General features: G+C 45.5%; 1 pseudogene; it reads right to left on the reverse strand.

Moving 5' to 3' along the window:
• Positions 1-770: 770 nt before the first annotated feature.
• LOC144249854 (small ribosomal subunit protein uS5m-like) lies at positions 771-13,620 on the reverse strand (annotated as a pseudogene).
• Between the last annotated feature and the right edge of the window lie 5,321 nt (positions 13,621-18,941).

Below are 18,941 nucleotides of genomic sequence, written 5' to 3' on the forward strand. Positions count from 1 at the left end.
ATGTGGCTCAGTGATTAAGCACCCCTGGGTTCAATCCCTGATACCAACAAAGAAAAGAGAAAAAAAGAATTGAGGGTGGCATTGTTTTCTTTCAGTATCTTAAACATGTTCGTCCACCGTCTCCTAGTCTCCATTTTGTTGGATAGGAAATCTGCTGTTCTCTGTATCCTCGCTTCTTTGTACTCAATCTTTTATTTTATTTCCTGCTCACTTTTGAGACTTCCTCTTTATTGCTGGTTAAAGAAACCTGATCAACTCTGGTTACTTTTGACAGCCCTCAGTTACCAGACCCATGTCCTCAACTCAGGGAAGGCACCTGGTCGTGAGGGAGTGAACCCTCCTGCAGCCCCATTTTCTAGTAGTACACAGGATTGCTTCATTCCCCATTTTAATGTTTTTAAATCGGATGAATGGATAGATTTGAATGAACAGATTCGACACTTGATAATACTGAGTCATGATATTTAGGAATGGTAAGGGTACCATGACATTTTTTTTTTTCCCCAGTGCTGGGGATCAAACCTGGGCCTTAAGTGTTCCTAGCAAGCGCTCTACCATAGAAGTAAATGGATCCTTTAGAGATACACTGAAATATTTACGAATGAAATAAAATGGGACCTGAGATTTGGTTCAAAACAACTCGGTGAGGTGATGTTGAGAAACAAGATTAGCTCTGGTTGGGCAGCAGAGCCCTGGGTCACTGCAGCAGGGGGCCGTGGGAGCCCCTAGGAGACCCTCAGCACCTTGGTCTGCAGCACAGCCAGACCTGCTCAAACCCCAGGGAAGGTTACCTGGCGGGAGAGCCCATGGAAGAGGCCCCGGGTGAGGTTGAGCATGTTGACGGACCCAGAGACCTTGGCATACATGTCCTTGATGCCAATGAGCCGGCAGATGGTAATGATGGCCCTGTGGCAGCGGAGGCCGTGTCCTAGGAGACAGGAAATGGACTGAGCACCTGCCAGCATGCTGTCTTTCGTGTGGCTCTGGGTTTAGGGAATGACATTTTGGCTTCACCACCCCCAGCTGGTGTGACTTCTAGGACGACATTTATTCAATGGTATGTACAAAAATTAAACAGAACATCTACCTTAAACGTAGTGGGGGGAGGGGAACCAGGATATTACTTAGATTAAGACTTAAGTGCCTGAAAACCCTTGGCCCTCTGCCCAGGCCAGCTCCCGTGTCCATGCCTGGTTACCATCAAGGGAGACGCCTGTCCTCACCCTCCTAGAGCACTCAGCTGCCCTGGCAGCGACACCACTTCCCTCTCCTGGGAACACCTTCTGGCCTAAGTGGCAGCGTCTCCTGAATTGGTGGCTCCTGGAGTGCTTTCTCACCTCCCTGATGGCCTTCAGTGCTGGGCTGGTCTCCTCCCCTCTAGCCATGTGCCCTGCTCTTGGCCACCGGCAATCCCTCCCCCAGAAGAGCTTCAAAAACACAAGCCAGGGCTGGGGCTATAGAGCAGAGCGCTTGCCCGGCATGTGTGAGGCACTGGGTTTGATCCTCAGCAACACAAGGCTCCGGGGCACAACCTCTCACTTGCCATTGCTCTCTGAATTAAACAAAGACATCTGCAGGATCTTTCCCCACAATATCATTATCACACACACACACACACCGTGCCTGACCCCGCTTACTGCACTGTCCTCACATGGCCTGTGCACGAGGGCACACTGCACCTGGGGCATGCACCAGCCTGCAACGTTCTCCCAGACCTGCCCCTCTGCTCCTCTTCCTTCAGGATCTCACTCACACTGCCCCTGCTCAGAGGCCACCTCTGGCCACCCTGATGAAGGTGGCCCTCCTCCTCCTCTTGACAGCATTGAGGAAGGCACAAGGCAGTAGCTTAGTTGCTTAGGGCCTCACTAAGTTGCTGAGGCTGGCCTGGAACTTGCAATCCTCCTGTCTCAACCTTCTGAGTGTCACTGGGATTACAGGTGTGCACCACTGCGCCCAGCTCCTGATCTGAACTCCTGAGATTTAAAAAACTACAGTCAAATGAAACAGGTTCTTACTACAGAACTGCAAGCAAAATGCAAATCCAAATGTTTAAGAATTCTGCACCAAGAGTGCACTGGGTGTGACTGTCCCCATAACCAACACTGCCTGTGGCCTGTCCACAAGACAGGAAAGGCCATTTCTGCTCACCCAGTGCCTCAATGAATAGAGATCATAGAAGTTCAACAGTACTCAATGGTGAGGGGCTGGGGGGAGCTCCGTGACAGCATGTGCTTCACAGGTGTGGGGCTCAGGTTTAATCCCCAGCACCAAATAACAAGCCTAACACCACGACACTTGTAGAGGAACAGCACGTGACTGGCAAGAAGGAACACCGTCCAGCTGGGTGAAGGCTCCAGGAGGAACCACGTGCCCACTCATCCAACCCGACCACCACCACCTGCTCCGCCCAACTCAGCCACTCTGGGAACAGGCCTGGGCCTGTGCAGCCCGACCTTGGCTTCTTCCCCAGGAGCCTTGACTTCCTCAGCCTAATTCAGGCCTTCCATCTGTCACTCTCAGGATGAGTTCAAGGAGAGGTGAACAACCCCAGGGGGGAGGGTGGGACTGTGGTGGTTTCTCTGCTTTATGTTCAACAGAGAGTCAGAGCTTTCCAGTTACCTCTGGGCTGTTTCTTCATCTTGATGTGCGTCCTCTTATATCTCAACGAGATGTCATGGAATACTGGGGGGGTAAAGCAGACACAGGAGGGTCAGGCATGTGGCTTTAATGTCTGCAAAAGCCACAGAGCACTGGGTGCTGCCCTAAGCAGCCAGCCCACAGGACACACAGACGCTGACCCCCCTCATTCTCCTGCCATCCCCCCCAAGGCCAGGCTGTTTCCTCATTTTGCACATTGGTAAGAATGCAGTCAGAGCAACACAAAGACACCCACTGGGCATGTCACAGACACACCATGACACAGTGGCATTCTGCAAATCTTACAAGAAAAGACCCACACTCACTTGTATGGTCTTCATACGGCTCTATGTAATGCAAATAGTGGATGGCTTTGTTCTTTGCCTGAAGAAAAGAAGAAACAAATTCTCCTAAATCTCTCGCTGGGTTTCAAAACTATTTTATAAAGTATTTTATTATAAAAAATTCCACCTATGCACCTTAAAAGATAAGGGCTTAGCCACAATATCATTATCACACATACACTGACGATTCCTTCGTGATACATGACTGTGTGCCTGCAGTGCCCCCATGTGAACACAGAGCTTTTCATCTTCTACTAAATGTTAACAAAGAAAAACATGCACCCGCTCAGTGGCCTTCCCAATGGCAAAACCTTCAAAAGAAAAAGCAAAACTTATGAAAAGGAAAGCTACTCTGACCCAGCCTGTGCCTCTCCCCAGCTCCCAGTTTGGGCTCTACAGCATTTCACGCCCTTCTTTCAACTGCCCACAGAACACCTGCTCTGCACAACCAGCCATGAGGAAAGCCAGAGATGTGCTCATCTGTTCTGAGGCAATCTACAGACTTTACATTTAGATACATAACATTACCTTTTATAAACCTCTAATAAAATGAAATAGACTCAATTTTTAAAATTAAGTATGCTCTATATTTACAAAAGGCAAATGTTTTGGGGCACTTGTGCAAAGAGATTAAAATGACCAGAAGGGATCGGGGAAAAATACATTGTTATAGAGTAAAACTATGATTTCAGTAGAATTTCAATTTTAATTAAGCAGAAAAATAAACCGAATAGTTTCCAATTTGTAAATGCTTTACCCTAAGAAATGAGGTTTATCACAAGTTGCAGAAATGCTTTCATTATTTGCTGCCACCATTTATTATTTAATTTGAAAAAAGTACTTTTTTTTAAAATTATACACAGGAAAATAAAATAGGCAAGACATCTGAGGCCCAAGATGAAAAGGGCTTGAGTTCCAGTTCCTAGTTTAAACAGAACAAAGTAAACCATGGAAGTCCTAGAGGGAAATATGAGTGGACTTACTTATAATCTTCAAAAGGAGACTTTCTAAGCAAAACACAAACCAGAAGTAACCTAGGATTGATAAATTTGCTATGTTAAGGTTTAAAACTTCTGTGGATTTTAAAGCTTTGATGTGGAAAAAAATTCAAAACTAAGTCAAAATATCTGATAGACAAAAAGGGCTCATGTCCTTAACTTACAAGAAGCTAATCCCAATCAATAAAGACAAGAAAACCACCCAATTAAAAAAATAGGCAAAGCACCTGAACTGACAGATGTCCAAATGAAAGCGCAACGGCCAATGAACACGCAAAATGGCGCGGCACTCTCCTAACTTAGAAAGTACAGGTATAAACTAGGAGAGACGTTTCAGGGATCATACTGACAATCAGTAAAGTCTGATACTACTCAGGGCAAGGATGGGTGGTACAGAGGGACATAAACTGATGCAACCTTTGAGGAGGAGATCTGGCAATACTTGACATTTACACCTAGTGCGGCAGAAATTTCAAGACATTTCTCCTATTTTATATTTCCAAAAGTTCAACAAACTCCATGTACAAAAAGGTCAATGTTATTGTTGTTGTTTTTAATAAATGATACAAATTTGGAAACAATAGGGATTGGGTCAAAAATCATGTCTATGCACACACTGGAACACTATGAAACCAATACCAGAAATCTGCTTATGCTAACAGAAGACCTCTGAGGGCAAAACCAAGCAAGAAGAGCAAGGTGCAAATTCATGGCTATAATAAGATCTCTGCTAAGCTTTTTATAAAAAGGTAAAGGGAGGTGACATGGACACAAAATTTCAGAAAAGATATTTTTGAAAAGAGACAACAGTAACTGCTAACCATGGTCTCTTACAGCAACGCACTATCATGTATTTTGCTTTTGCTTTGAAATTTTCAAAAGGAAGCAACTAACAGTTTTTCAGTTCTATGTGAACACATTTCAAAAACAAGATGTTCAGTAGGGAAACTTTAAAAATCTAAAGAAGAAAATTTAAATGGTTGACAAACCTGCAAACCCAAGTGAACACTTATCAGTGTATAGTCTTCTAGTTTTTTCCTTGCATATAAATGACGTTAAAAAAAATCATGATTACATGACAAATTTTTAACAAAAATTACTTATTGTGTAAGTAATTTTTCACAATTCTTTAATGGCTATAGAATATTACTTTGGAGGCCTGTGGTTGTGGCTCAGAGGGAGAGCACTCGCCTGGCATTCGTGAGGCACTGGGTTTGATCCTTAGCACCACATAAAAAATAAAGATATTGTGTCCACCTATAACTAAAAATAAATATTAAAAAAAGAATATTATATTGGACAGCTATCCTGTAACTAGGCCCGATTGAACTTGTTCTAATTTTTCACTATTATGCACAATACAATAGTGTCTTAAGCCCTTTAAAATACCCAGTCCTCAGATGTAGGCCTTAAGAGCTTTTCTTTCTTTCTCTGAGAAGCTTCGTGGTTTACCACCAGGTTTGTGAGCCCAGACCTCAAGACGGCTCTATTAGTAGAAAAAGTGAGACTGGCAGCAGGGCCCTGGCTTCCAGCCGGGCAGCCAGGCCTCTTTGGGTCCAGCGTCACCCTACTCACCTGCAGCTCCCTGCCCATTCCCCACAGCCACCAGGACACGGACTGATCTCTTCCTTCCCTCTTTGGCTGTCATATTGAAAACATTTCTTACCTAAAAGACAAAATGCTTCATCAATAGGACAGCTGAAGAAAACTCTGAGGTAGAGGACGAGGACCTGCTGGCTCAGCCACACAAGGCTTGGTGCAGGACCCAGCACCTCCAGTCTGTAGGCACAAAAGCAAACTTCCCAAACAAACCCTCCCTCTGGAGCATTTCGGGAACACAATGGAAATAAGACTTTCTCTTCCTATTTCATTGGGTTATTAGGAGAGTTAACTAAGATAATCTTTAAAGGAACTTACAACTACACAACTCACTATACCCCATCTTAATAAATGTACACAGGAAAGAAAACACTGTGGATTAAACTTTGAAATAGTTTAACACTGTTATAAGACAAATTCCAGTACCAAAGGTACTAAAATATCTTAGATATGATGAAATGCAATGTACGGAAAAAATTTTGCAGGACTGGATTGCTATGTTAAGGATCAGGCTTAAACAAGAATACAGAATTTGGAAACACCTATTTATTATAAACTTCAGGAAAATCTCCCATTTTTTCAGCCTATTTTAAAGGCCAGGAATTATGAAACTATTAACTAAAATGCTTAAATGACAGTTGTCCCCTTTCCTTCCTAGGAAGAAGTTTAAGGAAAAGGGAGGCTGAGTCCACACTTTTGAATGATCTTATAGGAAACAACCTACATATAAAAGACTCTTTCAGTGGGATTAACTTTCAAAAGCTATGAACTGGGGTGTGTGTAGGGGCACACGCCTGTAATCCATGTGACTCAGGAGACTGAAGCAGGAAGAAGGCAAGGTCAAGGCCAGCCTGGGCAACTTAGCGAGACCCTTCTCAAAATAAAAAGTAAAAAGGGCTGGGGATGTGGTTTGGTGGCAGAGTGCTTGCCTAGCATGCACAAAGCCCTGGGTTCAATCTCTTGAATTGGGGTGGGGGGAATAACACACAATGGGATGCCAACATAAAATACTTGTAAACATATTTTTAAAATTCCATTGCCGCAGTCTTGGCTGGGCACTAGATCACGAGCCACTCACATTTTGTAGATTCAAACAGCAATTTTTTATTCCCGAACTCACACCGGCCTCTACACACGTTCTCGGGAAATCCAAGTTCTGCCCGCACAATTCACGTCCCAAATTACTTTCTCAATTCCAGGAGAACTCAACAGGAACTCAGGCAGCAGGAACACCCTATACCCAGCAACAATAACCTTAAACCTGGAACTTCCCTAAAACCCAGATTGTCTTAAACCGGGAATGCCTTAAACCCAAATTACCTTAAACCAGGATACTTCCTAAAACCTGCAGGATATACACCTTAAACCTGGATCCACCCTGGTCCTTGAGCAGGGTCACCTTTCTCAAAGACACATGCAATGTCACAGCGAATTTCCATTTAACATGGGGTACGCTGGCAAGGAAATTTCGATGCATCATTCCTACTTGGCAATGGCCCTCAGCATTCCATAATATAACTGATATTGAAGAAATAATATACTTATTCAGAGAGGCTTTGTCACAAATTTGATATATAAATTATTCCACAATTTGGGGAGGTACCGGGAATTGAACTCAGGGGCATTTGACCACTGAGCCACATCCCATCCCTTTTTTGTATTTTATTTAGAGACAGGGTCTCACTGAGTTGCTTAGGGCCTTGCTTTTGCTGAGGCTGTTGAACTCACCATCCTCCCGCCTTAGCCTCCCAAACCACTGGGATTTCAGCTGTGCACCACCGCGCCTGGCTCTGTTCCACATTATTAAACACTGATTAAATGCACAGTGCCAGCTCAAAGGAACTCTGGCCATTGGAGAACCACCCTGGAAGGGTGGTTCAAGTACACCTGATACAGGATCTGTGAGCAGCCCAGAGACCACTGCCCTAGTCAAACTGGACACTGGCCATAACCTGAGGCTTTCTGCCCCTGCCCCTGCTCCTCCCAACCTGTTCTCTGATTGTGTCCTAGATACAACTGGTGTACAGCTCCACAAGAGGCCACCAGATAGCACACTCTAGCTCCAGGAAGAAGGAACTTAACATAATCTCCAAATTCTGCTCCTGAATTTACCCCTCACAAACCTCAAGGCTTGGTGCAGGACCCAGCACCTCCAGTCTGTAGGCACAAAAGCAAACTTCCCAAACAAACCCTCCCTCTGGAGCATTTCGGGAACACAATGGAAATAAGACTTTCTCTTCCTATTTCATTGGGTTATTAGGAGAGTTAACTAAGATAATCTTTAAAGGAACTTACAACTACACAACTCACTATACCCCATCTTAATAAATGTACACAGGAAAGAAAACACTGTGCATTAAACTTTGAAACAGTTTAACACTGTTATAAGACAAATTCCAGTATCAATTTCATAGTTCCCTAAAAACCAAGGCAGCAGTGGGGACCACCAACATGAAGGAACTGAACTTCAAATTGTGTTAAGTCCTCCCTGAACTTGAGTCTGTGTCCGAGAGATCACTGTGACCACAGCTTTGCTCAGCTCCTCCTGCCCACCCCACCCCGGCAACCTCTCCAGAGGACCCTGGGAGTTGAGCTCGGCAGGCCTACCTCGAGTATCCTGGTATCAAAGTCCTCATAGGTCTCTACAAGGAGAGAAGAAAAAGCACACAGATAAGAGCATCCAAGCTGCTCACGTGTGACAGCCTTTCCCAGGTGCCATCAGACTTCTAATGGGAAGAACCTGAGCTCTCTGGTGCTGCTCTCCAGGCTGCGCCCCAGTTCCCATCATCCACGGGGACTGCCTGGCCTGACTTCACGAGCTCAGCCACGGCTCTCTGACCGCAGCCTCCCCCTCTCCAGCTCCCTGCCGCCGCCTCCCGAGGCACAGGTTCCTGGAGCGCCGACACCTCCAGAGCCTTCATCGCTGCTTTCCCATCTGGTCTCCTGGGGTCTTCACAGCCTCTCTCACCAAAGTCCCTCAAAGACACCAAAGTCCCTCACTCCTCATAGATCTCGCCAACGTCCTCAGTCCCTACACTTTTGTCTCTACCGCCCTCTCCAGGCCAGAACCCAGGCAGCTGTCTGGTCACAAGTGGCCTGCTGGTGCTGCCGGGAGAGATCAGAGCCTGGCCTACGCTCACCACTCTCAACTGGCTCACCACTCCCAACTGCGGCTCCTCAGCTTTCAGTTCTCTTAATTCAGCCTCTGCTCATCACCACAGCTGTTTCAAACACTCCCCAATTCTCTTGCTTTTACTTATTACAGAAAATCTCAATTACATAATAAATAAAATAGGAGAGCAGAATAAAAGCTTCTGTACCCAGCAGTCGGCTTTGAAAGCGGTCAGCTCAAGAGTCAATCTTCTTTCCTGGACACTGCCCGGGTCCCACCCACTGGTGAAGCCAGTGCCAAGTGCCACCTTCTCATCAAGAAATATTCTGGTGGCCATGTTCACCAATGCCACTATCTGGCTTGTTGACTCCTGACCAAAGCTACCAGATACCAGGTGACCTCCCCGCCTTTCCACCCGCATTGCACAGGTTCACCCAGACCTGCACCCTGCCCCTGCTGGCTAACAGCAGCCTGTCTGTCTAAACTCTGGATCTGGTTACTGGGGACTTGGCTCGTGGGCAGGTCCTCTCCCTCCCAGACCTCCACCCTCCTGCACGCTCGCCCCATCCTCTCCAGCCCAACCGTTCCTCTACTTTGAGCCAAACTCCTGTTTGCTTCCTCCTCTCCCACTCACTGGCAAGAGCAAGATTTTCAGGTGAATTTGCCTTTTGGGGGAGGGGGAGGCTTTGTTTTCTAATTCAGCCTAAGTGTCATCAATTTTTGTTTCATGTTTGCTTTTACAAAGGCTTAGTGACAGCTCTCTGGGGTCTCTCAACTCTGCTGTTAAACAGCACTCCAAGCCTGAGGCCACGTGTTTGGGAAACACTGTGCCCTACAGATCTATAATGCACACCACCATGTCTAAGGCACCTGCTAAGGCACTGGGACCCAGGGCTTTCCATCCTGTTGGAGGAACACTTCCTGGTTACAGGCCTCTAGTGTCCCACAAATGCAACTGGGATAACAATGTGGAAAGTTAGTCAAAGAGGTCAAATTCTTTTTTCAAAAAGGGTAATCTAAACAGACAAGTAAACAATAAAATTATTTTCAGAAACACTGTAGGATGACACGTCCTCTACCCAAAGGCAAGCAAACCAGGCCTCCACTACCTCCATTGGGACCAGGGTCCAGGGACCGAGACTGAGGCCACCCCACGTGTTCCCGCTCCAGCCTCGCTCCCGCTTCACTTTCATCCTCCGCTTCCGGTCCCACTCTTCCCTCTGCTGGAGCATGTCAGCCGCCACCTGCTCCTGCTCCTCCTTGCTCCTCTGGGCAATGGTCTGCACAGCTCCATTTCTCATGAGAGGGGCATTCAGACCCGGCCACAAGAAGCCGTAGCGCCCTGAAGGGTTAAGATTATAGGTAAGTGACAACTTCTAAAAGGTGCTTACCCTTCATGTTGCTAAGATGCCAGGGAACGCGTGTACAGACACCAGCACAGTATTGTGGAGTTGGAGCTGATGCGATCACTTGGCAGGTGACCTTGCACTGTCACAGTTTTATGCATATCTACCCTACAGGCATGTGACCGCATTTTCACTTTTACCGAGAGAAACACCTGTGCACTCTTAGAAGTGCAGCCAGCACAAGGTGCTTCCTTTATTTCTGAAAGGTTGTTAGTATCAAAAGCGATGAGTCTGCACAACAGTAAAAATAAGCCAGTTCAAGTTCATCCATCCTATTTTTGCTTTCAAAAGCACAAGTATAAACAATCACATCAGCACATGAAGGACCAAGGCCAAGTGCGGCCCACCAGCTGATTTGTAAATAAAGTTTTACTGGAACACAGCTGGGCCTGTCCAACCATGCACTGTCCAGGGCAGTTTCCGTGTGACAGCAGCCCAGTTGAGTAGCTGCAACAGGCCCTGCTCTTGGTCACTGTCTTCTCTGGGCAGGGGAAGCCTGCCAGCTCTCTGCGAGCTCCACCTGCCTGCACTGGGCTGTGTGCAGCACAGGACCTATCACAGCTGTGCCCCATGGAGTACGTGACACTCTGGGGCAGCTGCTAAGCCCCCTGGTTGGACTCTAAACCATGGATTCTTACGCACTTAATGAGAATGTTTCCAGTTTGCCAAATATCCATAAAATCTGGGGAAAACACTTTAAAAGCACATAGAATCTTTCTAGAACAAAGTTTGCCGTTGGGCCCCCCCAGGCCTCCCTCAGACCCAGCTTGCTTCCTATTTCTCCTCTCCCAAGATCATCAGTTTCCCACCCCAAGTTCAGGACCAAATCTGAAAACTGTCAAAACAACCAAACACGTTTACCTTCACCAATGACCTGACCCCTGTTCAGATCCTTCCTTCTCTTTTTTTTTTGCTTCTTTTGCCTCTTCCTTTTCTTGCCCCAGCACCAGTCTCTGCTAAAGCACCTTTCCAGAGCTCATCTGCTGTCACTGTAAGGAAACGGGGTTTTTAAAAACTCTGTAGTTGTAAAGCAAAGATCTACACTCTCCTAAGAATAAGAAAGGCCAGAAAGCCCAGCTTCACCCATGTCACTGAGGTAATGAAAATAAAATAAAATCATACAGTGAACATAAAACATGATTACATTTGGAAAACACAAGGAGACAATTCCACTTTTTTTCCACAAAAGATGGCTAACATTAAATCCCAGTAAGTCCCTGACCAGTAAGTAGACTTGCTTCCCTGATGTCTGCCAATCACAACTCAGGTCTCAGTAGTGTCGTCTCTTGAACTTCTCCAAATGAGATGTCCTAGCAAAGGCCCAGCTAAAAACAGTAAGGGCCTTCTTGGTGTGACTCTAAATCAGCAGGGTATCTGGGGCACAATTCAATACTTTTAGGCCTTGGGTGCCCCAAATGAGGGGCTCGGATAAACTAGCGCTCTCCAAACACAGCTGTGGCACATGAGATAATTCTAGTTGCATGTTTAGTTTAATAATCACTAAAATGTTAACTCGTTTATGACAGAAGAAAAATTAAGATAGGAAAGCACCCCTACTTTCCTGTTGCAGGAGGTGGAAGTGTGTGCCAGTCTACGTACATTTAGTGAAGAAGCTGTAGGGTCTGCACTGCTGACCTGACCAGCTGGTGGGAGGAGAGATACAGCACTGTGTCTGTAGCGCATGGCTCAAGCTGGTGAAGTGTCGGCTGTCTCTGGTTCCCTGCAGTGACAAAGGGCCTACAGAGAGATGAAACAAAACCAAGTTAGATGCTCCCTGGCTGTGGAGCTGCCAGCACCAAATAACTGTGACTTGATAAAAATAAGTCACTAAAAATTCTAATCTTTTAAGAATCATATTTTGAGGACAATTGTTATTTAAAAAATAAAACCAAACTTTTAGGAATGAAAGCCACCTAAATGCCCATCCTAGAGAGGTCATGGTTCATTTGCACAGTAGATATCACAGTCTCAAGAAAGCTCTGTACAGCCAGGGTTTCTGCCCTGCATTGCCCAGCCCAAGCTCCTGGGCTGCTCTGGGCAAATGGCGCCCTCTGCTGTATGCAGCTGGGCCGTGGGCAGATGAGGAAAGACCTTCAAGTGAAACTGTTCAGAAGAACAAGACTCAATGTGCAGAGGGTACCCTGCCCTTTATGTTCAAAACTCAGGGAAGCAGGGAAGGCATGTTGTAGACAACTCCAGAAGATCACGCAAGAAACTGAAGAGCGGCTGCCTCTGTGGAAGAAAACAGGGGCATTTAGGGCTGGATGTGAAAGACCCACATTTTTGTATTTTGGGGGAAATTTTTTTTTTTTAACCACATGCATCTATTACTTGAGAAAAGGTTTTAGAACAGCCATGTCTGAGAGGAAGCCATCTGACCAGTCCCAGGGATGGCAGTGCCATGTGAGGAAGAAGGCAGAGGTGACAGGAACAGGTGGTGATGCAGGAGTGGGACAGTGCTGGCAAGATCAGTGCATGCACAGATTCTTGAGCTCTGTGCTTCACTAGAGAAGTGACAGGGTTAAAACAGCCCTGGAGGGAAAGTGGCCTTTAGGGTAATGGCTTGATAAATAGAAAGCCAAAAAAAAAAAAAAAGAAAGAAAGAAAAAAAATGACAACAGCTGTTTTCAAGTCTGAGTGAAGCCATGCAGAGGACAGTAACTGCAGATTCATCAGCAGCATCAATCATGACTCACAGGGCCAGAGAAAGAAAGCCGGTAAGGACAGGGAGAGTGACATCTAAGGGTAGTAGGAAGCCATCAAAATAGTTCCACTGAATACAGAGACCCAAACACAAAGGGATAATCTTTGATTACTGGACAGCACTTAATACGACCATTTTGTTTCAAATGTAGGCCTATGAGATAGATTTCCCAGGCACTGCTAACCCCACCTCGTGCTACAGTCACCACAGGACTCAGGTGAGGGCCAGCCAATTGACACCCTATCCCCTTCAGGGTAAATGGTAAAAACCAGTGATCTGCAGGAGCCAGCATAGAAGCTTCTAAACCACAGAATGCCTGGCCAGCCTGCACCCACAGGTCCTGCACTTGTACATAGCTAGCAAGCACTTAGCACTGCTACACAGAAGCCCCACTGGAGGGAAATAGGTGCACAAGTTCAAAGCTGCCAGTCTCAGGAGCTCAGATAAGAGCAGGTAAATGGACACCCCACCCTAGTCACATATTGATACCCAGGTGATCCTCATCAGCTAGGGTGCGGCTATTATGCCACAGACCACCCACAGAGAGCCGGCATTCACAGGGCCCACAGTTGCAGTCAGACACCAAGGCTACTGCTAGTAAGTTGCCCCTGCAGAGGGAATCAGTGCTCAAAGTTCCGCAGCAGCCAGGGACAGTCCTGCACCCTGCACTCCTGCCTCCAAGGGAAACGCCAGCAGATGCGACGCCCTCCAAGTATGCAGACTCAGGACTCTGGGCTGACTATCAAGCACCAAGTGGCAGGAAAAATCACAGAAGCCAGGGAAGTAGCTCCTATGATCCAGCACCTCTAAGATGGTCCATGGCTACAAGCCCCAGAATTGCTAGTCAACTTGATTCTCATTCAAACACATGAACTCACAGAAGGCAATGGCTGAGGAGAACCCCAAGCAGCCAGCGGAGAACACTGCACAAACACAACAGCAGTATACCCCACAAAAAGGCTCACAGAGGAGCATCACACAGAAAACAGCCACCACCCAGTGTGCCCAGATATAAGCCCACCAACCTGCATCCTCTGCACTCCAGAGGATGCAAAAACTCAATTCATAAAGGAGAAAACACAACTTTTCAAGCCCAAGTTCAAGGTTTAAAAACTCAGCCAGGAACTGCATGAAAAGAGAAAGGGAGAAAACAGATGAGTCCAGACACTAGATGATGTGGAGCCAGATCCCATTGCTGCAGACGAGGCTGCTCCCATGAAAGCAGCAAAAGTTCCTCAAGACCTGGAGAACTTCAACATGAAATGCAGTTTGGAGGAGCAGAACATTCTTTGGGCAATATCCTTTTACACTTATTAAGTTGTCAACAATTAAAACCTAGTGAGAAGTGAGAAAACCTATCGCTGGAGTGGATGTGGATCCTTGGGTTCCCCGTACATTACTAGTTGAGGTGAAACTTATTTCAAATACTTTGCCATTTGGCAATATCTTCTAAAGCTGAATTGTCATAAATTTTCATGCAGCAATTCATCCCATTTTCCTTTGAGTATACTTTGCACATTCATAAAGAAGACACATATTATAAAGTTCATGGCCAAGTACTCTAATTGCATGAACTCTGGCATGACACCAGTGCCAGTAAGCAGTGTAGCAATCATGGTGAAGTACAATGATACAGATGGGCTTTAGGGAAATAGTAAATGCAAAAAAAAGCCCTAATACATCAGAAACAACATGACATGCTATTCATGAAGTTAAAAACTAACATGGAAAAACATTTTCAATGATACTTACAGATGCAACGAAACTTCACACAAGGCAAAGAAATCATGAGCATGAATTTAGGATGATGGTTACCTTGGGTGTGGAAAAGTAGTGGGTGGGATAGGAACGGGTGGAGACCACAGAGGAAGATGCATATCATTTTTTACATCCTAGCCTTTCTTTTGCATTCACAGTTGATTCAAATACAAATATTTCAATATGATGGAATCAGAGACTGCAAAAGTAAAAGTCAACTTTAGAAAACATGAATTTATTACTTCAGAAAGACAGAACATGTTCTATATTTTAAAAAGATAAATGAAAGAACATTCAGATATCAAGAATGAGCTTTTTAAAATTAAACATTTAAATCCCAAAATAGAGTGGTAAGAAATCAGAAGTCAGTGACATTTCTTAGACAAAATGAAAATGAAAATCAAATGGACAGGGCCCCTGAAAAGGAGCCTGCCATTCTCCTTGTCTGCAAGGGGATGCTGTGACATAGGCCAGGCAGGGAGAGTGGTGGCCCAGAGCAAGGCCCAGACAGAGCGCTGGATGGGCATTGCTTGTAAAATGACTGCTGTGGGTCAGGACACCAAGAACAAATTGCCATCTGCATTAATAGTCATTAGGAAAATATCGCTCACAACCATTTTTCTACCTCTATTATGTGACTGTATTCCATTCCCCATGAGCAAGGTCATGGGCATGTGTAATTCTGTGCTTGCTCTGTTTCTTATCTCAGAGGCCCCTGGTACTCTTTGGGCTCCAGGACTGGAAGCTCTCTTACCATAGGGTTTTGTTTTTTTTTTAATTCGGTATATGTGACAGCAGAATGCATTTGGATTCATTGTACACTATTGCAACACAACTTTTCATTTACCTAATTGGACACGATGTAGCATTGCACCCTATGTTACTCATCCATGTACCTGGGGGAATAATGTCCATCTCATTCCACCATCTATCCTGCCCCTATGCGCCCTCCCTTCTCTTCCCTCCTCTTTGGTCAAAATTTCTCCATTTCTCACATTCCCCCCATTTTGGATCAGCATCTAGTTCTCAGAGAGAACATTCAGCCTCTGGGTTTATGGGATTGGTTTACTTCACTTAGCATGATAGTCTCCAACTCCATCCATTTACCTGCAAATGCCATCATTATATTTTCTTTTAATGCTGAGTATTAGTCCATTGTGTTTATATAGGACAATGTTTTTGTATCCACAGCAGAACATCTAGGTTGCTTCCACAGTTTTGCTATTGTGAATTGAGTTGCTATAAACATTGGTGTGGCTGCGTTACTACAGTATGCTGGTATTAAGTCCTTGGGTTATAGATCCAGGAGTGGGGTAGCTGGGCCAAATGGTGGTTCCATTCCAAGTTTTCTAAGGAAAGATAGGGTTTTGAACTGGCCATTGGTCACCTGATGGTACTCCATGGGTTCCTCCAAGCATGGCTTGCAGCTGCCTCCCCCCATCCTCTGGGATGAGCCAGATGCTCAATCGTGTCATCTGCAGTAAAGATGGCTTTCCTATGTCCTGTCCCTCATCAGCTTGCAGTGCTGGGTCTGCCCCCAAGATGGAACTGAGCAGTGGATGCACAGGCATTGCTCCAATGCCCTGCTACCTCCTGAGATGGAAGGAATATCTCTGAGGTTTGTGGTATATCCACCCCCGCCCCTGCTTTTGCTGTCTCTCCTTGAAGTCTTAAGTACCCTCATTCCACTTGTTCTAACTTGTTCCCCTTCTCCAAAACAATGACTTTTCTACTCTGATAAATACCCCTCATTCAACACCCACATTTGCAAGTTGCTGCAAAGATGAAAAAATTAGGTGCTGTACTAAAATTCTCAGAACAGATGCTCTAGCATTGAAAATGCTGCAGAGACACTTGGCTATACCACGAACTAGCTCTGCCATTGACTACAGATCCTTCCCTGCTAGGAAAGGAGGCCAAGTGCTATCCAGATGCAGCTAATAGAATTATCTCTGTTCTCTGGCTTTGATTCTTCAGAATCAAACACACACATTCATTCTCTCTCTCTCTCTCTCTCTCTCTCTCTCTCTCTCTCTCTCTCTCTCTCTCAATGAAATACAATTTGGACCACGACACACATATCAATATGTTAAATACTAATTATTTACAGAAGAAGGTTCTAGACTGTGTGTTTGCTTGATGTTGTTTTTATTATTTTCTCAAGAGGCTAGGAGCAAAGAGGATCCTGTGGCTGTCCTCCTTAAAGTCTTCCATGGCTCTTCCTTTCTGGCAAGTCTCATGGGTTGTACAGCCAGGAAGGGGAATGACTTTGGAGACTAGAGCTAAGGACAGCCCAGCCTGTGAAATCAGATTTGGTGTTTTCTGGCACAGTTTGGAACACTGACCACCTGAGTCCAAAGATTTGTCCAGAGAGTCACCTTTGAAAACACTTGTCTTTACACACGGAAGGCACATCTTCAGGGAAAGATTAAAAGAAGGAAATGTGACTTATAATTACTGTTAAGCATGTGTTAACATGGCCCTTGATGAATGCCAAATTTATGCCCTTTTTCCAAACCACACACACACACGAAAAAGAAATTCTAACACTTAAAACATCCATGACATCCTATCAAATAATATTCAAAAATAGGTAAAATTAAATGTATAGCAAAGGAATTTCAGAATAAGCTGCTGAATTTATAAAATGAATCAATTTTTAAAACACATCAATATGATGTCTCGGGGTAAACTATATCAAATATATGTTTATTCAGTGCAAAGTGTTCATTTCCTTCAAGAAAATGTTTCCTGATACATATAGGCCAAGAACCAAAACCTGGAGATTTTTTCAGTTGAGAGAAGCCAGGAACTTTGTGTTTCATTGGAGAATTTCTGCCTAAATCTCAGAAGTTGGACCTCAATGACATGACCAGATAGTGGGTTTATTGGAGAATGTCCCCCATTCCTAAAGTGATAGTATGGACTATATCCCGCTAGGCCAAGGGTAGTTTGGGCTTCTGCCTTCTATTTGATGCCATTTTCCCTCTCTGCTCCCCCCAGCTCACTCTTGAAAGGCCTTCTGTTCTGCCAGCCATAGTGACATCTGCTGGCGGACATGGGAAGTCACAAATCTGGGGGACCCTCTCAACCAAACCTTGTTAATGCTGCCATTTATCACAGGGGCAGGGGTGCGGGCTCTGGAGGGCTGGGCGTCCTGTCATTTCTCCCATACCCTCTCCCAAGAGAGCAACCATGTCTCAAGCAGCCAGTTCCCACCTTCCATTCGCAGAACTGAAAGTCAGGCAGATGCAAACCCCAATGCTAGCGTGGGCCCTGGAAAAGAAGCCACCACTCCAGGTGACAATAGACTTGACTGGATGCTTGGGGACTGAAGCAAGGCAGTTCTCACCCACCTCTGCACCCTCCTCATTTCCAGCAGGCCTCTGCCTGCGGCTAGGAGAGGAGTGGAGCTCTGTCCCCCACCTGGCCCCGCTGTCTCAGGGCTGCTTTAAGGGCAAACTTGCAACTAGGTGAGTCCAAAGAGGATTATTCCAACTCAGAGTTTCTTTTCTTCTAAATTAACGCAGTAGATGTCCACTTTGCGTTTCTGAGAAGTTCATGGTGTCCTAAGAACTCCATGTCACTTTGGCTACTCAAAGTGGGGTCCCTTGGTCAGCAGCACCAGCATCCCTGCTCAGAGCCTGTGAGAAACACTGCTACTCAGAGGTGCTGGCGTTTTGCACTGACAGAAGACACTTTGAAAGAAGCCCCGAGGCTATATCTGCACACACCCAAGTTCACGTGCTTGTACTCCAAGCCCAAATCCCAATGTGCTCTCTAGGAACACTTTTACATCTTGCAATTGAAGCTGTTTGCACACTCTGCTTCTCTTCTGCACTTCACACTCTTCTCACCGAGCACATTCAGAGAGCAGTGCAGGCTCAATATCCGAAGTGTGCTAGCAGGAGAGCCCTTGCACCTCGGAGCACTTGCTCAGATAGGAAGCGATGGGACTACTGGGTGGATCAATTCCTCAAAGATTCTTTGGAATCCATTCCTCAAGCAGATTCTGAAAACTATCTTGAAATTGCATGAGCCTGTCTGCAATGATCTGTGCTTTACTGAGTGCAAAGATGGTTCCAAGTGAAACGGTGCCATCAGCTCTGACAAGAGGTTCTGCTTCCTGCATGTTCAACCAGGGAAAAACCCACACGTGTTCACTGAGAACAAAGCTACTTTGTGCACAAAATTTTTCTGTTTGCCCCCTACAAATGCATCTCAGGATGCACATTCAGAACACATTTCCTGAAAAATCATGACAAAGTATCATTGCAAAAGTCCATTCTGGTCTAGCATCACCAACATTAATTAGGAAATGAATTGCACAGGTTTCATTGTATTCCCTTGGTCTCCTTCTTCTAAAAACTCATTGAAACTGCA

The sequence above is a fragment of the Urocitellus parryii genome, chromosome 12 (assembly GCF_045843805.1).
Source record: "Urocitellus parryii isolate mUroPar1 chromosome 12, mUroPar1.hap1, whole genome shotgun sequence".
Lineage (NCBI taxonomy): Eukaryota > Metazoa > Chordata > Mammalia > Rodentia > Sciuridae > Urocitellus > Urocitellus parryii.